Source organism: Stegostoma tigrinum, chromosome 7, assembly GCF_030684315.1.
Source record: "Stegostoma tigrinum isolate sSteTig4 chromosome 7, sSteTig4.hap1, whole genome shotgun sequence".
NCBI classification, from domain to species: Eukaryota; Metazoa; Chordata; class Chondrichthyes; order Orectolobiformes; family Stegostomatidae; genus Stegostoma; species Stegostoma tigrinum.
In genome coordinates, this window is record NC_081360.1 from 38,759,437 (window position 1) to 38,769,147 (window position 9,711).

A 9,711-nucleotide genomic window follows, 5' to 3' on the forward strand; every position below is an offset into this window, starting at 1 on the left:
GTGGTGCAGTGGGGGGAGGGGACGAACTGGGCTGGTTTTGGGATGCGGTGAGGGAAGGGGAGATTTTGAAGCTGGTGAAGTCCACATTGATACCATTGGGCTGCAGGGTTCCCTGTCCCAGGGCTCCAGTCCCTATACACCTGTATTCCGCATGCAGATGGCCTCAAGGCCCTCCGCTTCTTCCTGTCCCGCAGGCCCGACCAGTCCCCCTCCACCGACACCCTCATCCGCCTAGCTGAACTTGTCCTCATCCTCAACAACTTCTCTTTCGATTCCTCCCACTTCCTACAGACTAAGGGGGTGGCCATGGGCACCCGCATGGGCCCTGGCTATGCCTGCCTCTTTGTAGGTTACGTGGAACAGTCCCTCGTCCGCACCTACACAGGCCCCAAACCCCACCTCTTCCTCCGTTACATTGATGACTGTATCAGCGCCGCCTCTTCCTCCCCAGAGGAGCTCGAACAGTTCATCCACTTCACCAACACCTTCCACCCTAACCTTCAGTTCACATGGGCCATCTCCAGCACATCCCTCACCTTCCTGGACCTCTCAGTCTCCATCTCAGGCAACCAGCTTGTAACTGATGTCCATTTCAAGCCTACCGACTCCCACAGCTACCTAGAATACACCTCCTCCCACCCACTCTCCTGCAAAAATTCCATCCCCTATTCCCAATTCCTCCGCCTCCGCTACATCTGCTCCCACGATGAGGCATTCCACTCCCGCACATCCCAGATGTCCAAGTTCTTCAAGGACCGCAACTTTCCCCCCACAGTGGTCGAGAACGCCCTTGACCGCGTCTCCCGCATTTCCCGCAACACATCCCTCACACCCCGCCCCCGCCACAACCGCCCAAAGAGGATCCCCCTCGTTCTCACACACCACCCCACCAACCTCCGGATACAACGCATCATCCTCCGACAATTCCGCCATCTACAATCCGACCCCACCACCCAAGACATTTTTCCATCCCCACCCCTGTCTGCTTTCCAGATAGACCACTCTCTCCGTGACTCCCTTCTTCGCTCCACAGTCCCCTCCAACCCCACCACACCCAGCACCTTCCCCTGCAACCGCAGGAAATGCTACACTTGCCCCCACACCTTCTCCCTCACCCCTATCTCAGGCCCCAAGATGACTTTCCACATTAAGCAGAGGTTCACCTGCACATCTGCCAATGTGGTATACTGCATCCACTGTACCCGGTGTAGCTTCCTCTACATTGGGGAAACCAAGCGGAGGCTTGGGAACCACTTTGCAGAACACCTCCGCTCGGTTCGCAATAAACAACTGCACCTCCCAGTCGCAAACCATTTCCACTCCCCCTCCCATTCTTTAGATGACATGTCCATCACGGGCCTCCTGCAGTGCCACAATGATGCCACCCGAAGGTTGCAGGAACAGCAACTCATATTTAGTTTGGGAACCCTGCAGCCCAATGGTATCAATGTGGACTTCACCAGCTTCAAAATCTCCCCTTCCCTCACCGCATCCCAAAACCAGCCCAGTTCTTCCCCTCCCCCCACTGCAACACACAACCAGCCCAGCTCTTCCCCTCCACCCACTGCATCCCAAAACCAGCCCAACCTGTCTCTGCCTCCCTAACCTGTTCTTCCTCTCACCCATCCCTTCCTCCCACCCCAAGCCGCACCTCCATCTCCTACCAACTAGCCTCATCCCACCTCCTTGACCTGTCCGTCTTCCCTGGACTGACCTATCCCCTCCCTACCTCCCCACCTATACTCTCCTCTCCACCTATCTTCTTTTCTCTCCATCTTCGGTCCGCCTCCCCCTCTCTCCCTATTTATTCCACTTCCCTCACCCCATCCCCCTCTCTGATGAAGGGTCTAGGCCCGAAACGTCAGCTTTTGTGCTCCTGAGATGCTGCTGGGCCTGCTGTGTTCTTCCAGCCTCACATTTTATTATCTTAAAAATGCATAACCTGGTTAAATTCTGTAATGCAAATTAAAATTAACTGGGTTACTTCTGTGGCCCATCTAAAACCACAGTGTGGTGGTGTAATGTACACAGTATTATTTCAGCTGTGTTAAACACATCTCTTGAGTTTTGCTCTCTTTTTATTCAATCGAAAAAAATGCTGAGGCTCGTTTAATGGGAGAGTGAGCCAACATCTTGAATTTCACTCTATTATCCATAATCAGAAGTACCCACAATGTTTTTAAACTCTCTCAATTGTAATTAACTCCCCATGAAAACCCTACCCCTATTATCAATAACTTAATGACATGTATTGTCTTGTTAACTCTCTAGATGAATCAGTTAAAGGAAGGAGTTCTCATTTGAGGGTCCTAATTTGTTCCCAAGCTTTTCATCACCATTTGCAATGGTAAATTGCCACATCCAGATTCATGTGGCTGCTTGTTCCATCCATAGCAAGGGATATGACAACTGATTTTTTAAAAAATTGATTCCTAAAAGATTCTGAATGTGTCATGGCCAAATGTTCAGCACTTTTACTTCTAAGGCTTTCGTAATACTACATAATCTGTGCGGTATCAGAGTGAATAAAGGTATTTAATCACAATTTTCAAAATGTTGACATTTCAAATTTACAGGGCTGGACTCATTAACTTAGCTGGAGTGAAGCTGTGGTTAGAAGCAATGGGCCAGTTTCAATGGAGTTTGAGAATATTGTGAGAATCCTGAATAGCTAAAGTGTCTATTGAGAACGCTCAGGCACCACCACTATGGAAGCCTTTCAGTAACTGAAACAGCTAGAAGGTAATCTCTATAGTTAAATTATAGGGAGGCTTGTTCCAGCTACATGTGTCCCCACTTTAGAAGTTACAAGTTAGTTTAATTAGTGCAGCCTAACTCTGCTGCATGTCAGACTCTCACGACTTTCAGACCCCTGCTCAGGCATGTAGACAATCAATTATGTGCTTCACGCTGCAATTGTTTAAATTAGGAAACAGCGTGAACTTCTCATGCTGCCTAATTAGGAATAAAAATCGTCTGTTAATCTCCCTTTGCAATTCCCATGCCTATTTTTGGCCATTTATCCAATTTCATAGTCGATCATTTTATCAAGTACCAGATTGTGGGTAAGAAATTCCAATCCTTCACTTAGCTACACCAAATCTGTGATAACACATTGCACTGATATTGTACTAACATATTGTCATTGCTGCTCTCTTTCTGCTGAAAGATATTGGCCCAGATTTTCCAATGGGCAGACAGACTTTATTCCAGTGTAGATGAGATTTGTACACGATGACCCTTTGGAATCCCCATAACAGCTGACTCCAGAGGAACTTCACAGTGAACTGAAGATTCTGCTGGGCAATTCATGTTGGCAAGGAACCCTCCACTTATAGCTCCCAGACCCAAACCCCCCTTCTGTCTCTGAGTCTTGCTTCCTCCACTTCAGACCTGACTCCTTCCCACCCACTTTGGAGCTGATCCTCCTTGGTTTCTCCCATTCACCCCTGGCGTGCGAACCTCCTTCAAGTTATAGGAGCTGACCGCATGAACCCACTCCAGACCCAATACCCCTTTGTCCCTCAGGAGCTGATTGCACAACCCTGTTATGGATCCATTACTTGATCCATCACGTCCTTGTCCCTGGGCCCAAAACCCAGATTCCCTGGTCCCACCACCAGAATCAATTTCTCCCACCCTACCTTACCCTCAACACTGTATCACTTATCTGCTACCTTTTCCACCTTGGAGCCTACACCTGTGCACTTGGCATCATACCCACCTGTCATCTTACCCACCTGGCACACACTCCCTGGCAGCCTACCCCCTTAAACTGCTGGCACCCTACTTATCTGACACCCTACTCACTTGACATGCTTCCCACCTGGTACCCTACCCATCTGATATCGTAGTTATCCGGCACACTAACACCCTCCCCACCCTTGAACCTTACCTAACCATCTCCTAATGCCTTGCCCGCCCTGCCACCCACAGTCATCTGGCACCAGCATCCTGATCTTACATTTGCTTAATGTACTTAGTATTTGACAACAAATAGCAAGTGATAATTAACCTTTTATAATTCAGAACATGGCAGTTCACTGCAGTGAAAAGTAGCCACGCGTTTCCTTGCCCTGACAGTTCTGCATTATGACAGAACTGTTCAAAATGAAAGTGTGGTTTCACTTTTCTAGTGACACCCTGATCAGAATCTTCTGCCAGAAGTACATTGCTTTCTTTTTGTGAAAAAAGTGACGTTACCATCTGTGTGAAATTGTCACTCCTTAGAGAAATCCAGCTCTAAATTATGGACGAGAGGAAGAGGTGAATTGAATTTTATTATATTTTTACGCTTCTGTCTGTAAGCAAAATCCTTTTTTTGTCTTATTTCTTTTCCTGTTGAAATAGGTTGTGATGTGTTATTCCCTCTATGAAGTGCAATTTAATAATGAACCACAGCAAAGTCCTTCGTGATAAAACAGAAGTATAGTTTATTCACGCATCCAAACCTGGGTAATTCTTGCACAAAAAAGCTCATTTAAGCATACAAAGAAAAAGAGGGACAAAACCTAGAGGAGAAGAAAGAAAACTCATAATGATGAATTACTTAAATTAATGCCATATTTTTGATTTTAAGTGATTTTATCTGATTCCAGAAAATTGACGTTCAGTCATGATTTATTTCGGAGGAGATCATATTCAGTTGACTGGAATTGGCTGAAGTGTCAGAATTCCTTTACATATTGGTTGACGAAAGCTCCTGAACCAGGTTTTGAAAAGAATGAAACCTGCCTCAGTCAGCAATCAGCTTGCAGAATCACTCATTGTTAACAGGCAGACTGCCTCGGACCACGCTGAAGGAAGACAGTATAAACATGAGAATTAACTCCTCCAGAATCTGAATGAGGTAGGGATGTGGTTAATATGTGGCTGTCTCTGGATGAGTCAAATTTTGACTTAACAAGATTTTTCTAGACCTTTGGCGAAGACTGTTGTTCATTTGTGGATGATCAACAGTAAACCATTTGTGCCTTTCAGATTTAATGATTTTATTTAACTCCCCTTTGTTCCAAACCAGCTAGGGAAGCGATCTCACATGGTGATCCTCTGGTGCTTAAGGAGAGCAAGATCCACACAATGCAAGGATGTGACATTTCAGGGAGCTAATGTAAGGTCTTTGATGCTTACTGATGATCAGAATTTTCCAATGTGTAGTCCATGTACATGACGTGGCTAGCAGTAGGCACGTTTTAGTCCTTCAAAGTTCATTTGACTGCTTAAATAAGGAAGTATAGTTTTAGGTTAAACATGGACTACAGCTTGGAGCTCCACCGGGGAGTAGCTGCATTGATTTCAAGGCTGCATTTGACTAAGTATTGCATCAATGAATGTAAACTAAACTGAATAATAGCTGGTCTTGGCCTGGTCCCATGGCGGCTGTCAACAGCCTCCTGGGAGCTCTGAGCCTGGTCTCTCGGTGGCTTGTGTCAGATCTTGGCCAGGTCTTTTGGTTTTATGTCAGCCCGGTCCCTCGGCAGCTCATGACTGTGTCTTGGCCTGGTCTCTCAGTCTAGTTTCTTGGCGGGTCTTGACCTGGTCTCTCGGCAGCTTGTGACACTGTCTCAGGTCAGTGTTCGAGTGATCCTGCCCAGGCACGTTCCCGAGGCAACGGAGGAGATAAGAGAGAGGCACCAATTTCAACAGCAGTGAGATCACCCATGGTGGCAGTGTCAAGAACAGGCAGCTGAGGTCTCCCAGAAAGCGAGGTACATGGAGGACTCATCAAAGACTGTTGATCTTCAAATTTGTTCTTTTACTTTCCAAGTTTAGATTTTAACATTAAACAATTATCTTATTTCTTTAACTTCCTACTTATTCTATGAAGTAACGTTCAACTTTTTAAAGTTGTTTCTCTTATAGCTTTGTACCCAAGTTTTCGTACCTAGGTATCTTGGTACAGAAGATCGCACCTTGTGTGGTGACGTTTATACACTTTCCACTGCACTTCTGTACTTGAGTACACAAGACAATAAAATCTAAATCTAGCAATTGAGGAGAACAATCCACTCATTGGATGCACATGGGAATATGGTTGTGGTTGCTGGAGATCAGTCATCTCATCTCTTGCAAAGGTTCTTTAAGGTAATTTCCTGGCCCCAGCCATTTCCAGCTGCCTCCCTCCATCATAAGGTCAGAAGTGTGGCAGTTTGTGCAATCTTTGACAATGTTCAGCATCATACACAAGTAAAACATGTAACATTCATGCTGCACAAGTCCCACGCAACAATCATCACCAACTGATAATCTAATTATTGGCCGTTGACATATAATTCATTGTCTGAGAATTAGGCCCAAGCTATTTAGGAGACATGTTAGGAAAGTGTGTAGAGTTTTGGAACTCTCTTCCACAAATGACAGTTGATATGAGATCACCTGTTAATTTTTAATGAGATTGATTTTTTTTTAAGCAAAGGTATTAAGGGATATAGGCCAAAAACAGGTGAATGGAATTACGTCTCAGATCAGCCATAATCTCAGTGAATGGTGGAACAGGCGTGAGGGACTTAATGTCCCATTCCCATTCCCCCTAATATCGATTTCCTAGGGGATACCATCACCAGAAAAGTAACTGGACTTACCATATCAATATTATAATCACCAGCGATTAGAGTCTAAGAATACTGAACTGAGTGACTAACCCCATGATTCTCCAAAATCTATCCACCATCTACAAGACATAAGTCCAGAGTGTGACAGAATTCCCTCCAGTTGCCTGGATGAGTGCAGCTCCAAAAACACAGCAGAAGCTTTATATTATCCATGACAAATCGGACTGCTTGATTGTACCAAATCTCATCCCTCCGCCATCGATGCTCAGTAACACTAGTATGTAGCATCCACATAATGTTGTGTGCCTATTTACCCAGTGCCCTTAGCCACCTTTCAAACCCATAACCATGACCCATCTAAAAGGTCAAGTGCAACAAATACATGGGAACACCACACCTACAAGCTCCCCTCAAAGCTATTCACCATCCTAACTTGGAAATGTATCACCATTCCTTCTGTATTGCTGCATCAGGTTCCTAAAATTCCTTCTGTCTCAGCATTGTGAATGTTCTTACACACCAAAGGCTGCAAAGGTTCAAGAAGGCAGCTCACCACCAATTCTCAAAGGCCCAGACAGTGACACCCACATCCCACATTATAAAAAAGACTTGTGAACCTGATAATATTTATTTAAAGCCTTCTAGTGCTTCAACGAATGTAATTCATTTAAGCATGCAGGAGCAAGACAAATATAAAGTATTACTCAGTCATGCAAGAGCCTTTGCTGTTAGTATCTTCAGATCTTTTTCAGGTTTCAATAATGCCATTGCGAAATTAATATTAACGTGGGCACTTAGGAACAGCTCATAGTTGAATATTTTTAAATCTAATTTCAGATAATTTGTCATCAATTTGCCTTCAATTAATTTATGATTTGTCCTGGTTCTTTATGTCTTCCAGTTCAATGCAAGAATTTGCTTAATTAGCAAAATCTTATGTTATCTTTGTAAGGTAGGTTGAAGTCGCATTCCTTATTGTAAAGTGCTTCCAAATTGAAACTCCACTAGAGTTCATATCTCTTTGGAAGGCGAATGATATCAGCCAAGTCAGATATTTTTAATAACAGATTAAACGATCAGGCTGGTTACTTGCACACATAATTATTTGCTGTCTTATTTGCAAGACTGCAAGGTCTTAAGTCAGTTCAAATGTAACAGTCTGGAACCAGTTTATTAGGCATTTAAGCCATTTAACTTGATACATTGGATCCTCTGAAGACTGGGGCCTCACAAAGGAAATAACAATGTCACAGCGAACAGTCTTTACTGGGAACTAAATGAGTCCATGCTCTTGGAATCACATTTTGGCTATATGTCTCATTAACACCTACCAAAATTTAAGAAAACAGTGCAACAGTTGGCAAATCTGTAACATGTATATCTTTGACTGACTGAACTGTGGCATCCTTTTCATCAGCTTCAACCGCCTATAAGAATTAATAAGCACTACTCTATAACAAAACATTCTGACAAATAATGAGCTAAAAGTCCAGCAATTAATGGTAGAAAATCTTATGAATTGCGCACAGCTGAATGAATTTCCCCCTCTTGAGTTCTGTGTGATTGACTCGAGGGTACAGCATCCTTCTGCTGCAGGATGGCAATGAAAAAACAGAGCTGTAAGTGGGTATTGCCTGGGGCCCACCTGTTCCCACCTGCTCTCCTTCTTTGTTTTACTTTTACTTCTGCTCTTTTCTTTCACTTTATTTTCCTGTCCCTTTGGTTCTTTCCTGAAGCGAGTTGGTCGGTGGCACCAATGCTGTAGCCAGAGTGAGTTACATTCCCTACAGTGTGGAAACAGGCCCTTTGGCCCATCAAGTCCACACCGTCCCTTGAAGCATCCCACCCAGATCCACCCCCCTATAACCCACACATCCCTGAACACTACGGGCAATTTAGCATGGCCAATCCACCTAACCTGCACATCTTTGGACTGTGGGAGGAAACCAGAGCACCCAGAGGAAACCCACGCAGACACGGGGAGAATGTGCAAACTCTGCACAGACAGTCGCCTGAGGCTGGAATCAAACCCGGGTCCCTGGCGCTGTGAGGCTGCAGTGCTAACCACTGAGCCACTGGGCCACATGTGGAGTGGCAGGTATGGCTTCTCCCAGCGTTCAGGGCCAACGGTTGTTCTCCTGGTGTTTGAGGACCAGTGGCAGCGCAGCAAAGTGCCTCCAGCGATCAGGGCCGGTGGCACTGGTGGCAGCAGTCTCTTCAAGATGGCAGGGCTGGCAATGTGACATCCACAGCCTAGGCTGGACTCTTGGCCTGGCAGTGGCAGTGGAGCCAGGGGCTGTTGGTTGAAGGGCAGGTGTGGGTTCAGTGGCATAAGGGAAGTGGGCCCAGCGGTGAAGAGATGGGGCGACACCTACGTTAGTGAGTGCAGTGCAGGTGGCAATGAAGCAGTAGAGGTCTCCCCTGAGGCTTTGTGCTGACATGGACTGGATTGGTAAGTCTGAAATTCCGAGCCTTTTTACTTCTTTATTTTTTTAACTTATTCACATGACCTATAATGCCAGACTACTTATTTCTTCTGGTCTTCTCAATTGTTTAGCTTCTAAGAATTTGACCTGTGCCCACGTACCTTTGTGCCTCAGATGGTACTGTAATGCAATGACTAAAATTTTCACTGTACCCATTTGTGCACGTGACAGTAAAACTAATTCAATTCGTAGATTCCACGGCTTTCCCACATTCCTCCACTGAAGAGGTTTATCCTGCCACTAATGCTGTTCAACTAAACAAGAGCAGGAAGTTGCCACCTTGTGAAGTCACCCAGCAAACCCCAGTGGAGTATATTAGTGGTAGACCATAAAAAGGGTCTTTCATTCATGCAATCTCTGTATTCAATGGAGGTTATGCAACATAACAAAGAAGAGACCCCATATAAATCTGCCCCTTCCAAAACACCCTTCTCTTTGTGCACATCCCATGTCCTTCTGGTTTCTAGCCATGACACCGTTCCAGTCCTATTAGCGCAAATGGCATGCACCTTGGAAACTCTCTAAACTCTATTCTGAATCTCATTAAAATGGTTTGTAGATTAATCTCATTGACATTGTGTGCCCAATCTTGTTAATGTTACTTCATTCACCCATTCTCCAGCTGTCTGTCATGTCCTCTAGTAAAAGATATTTTTGTGGTCACAATTTAATCT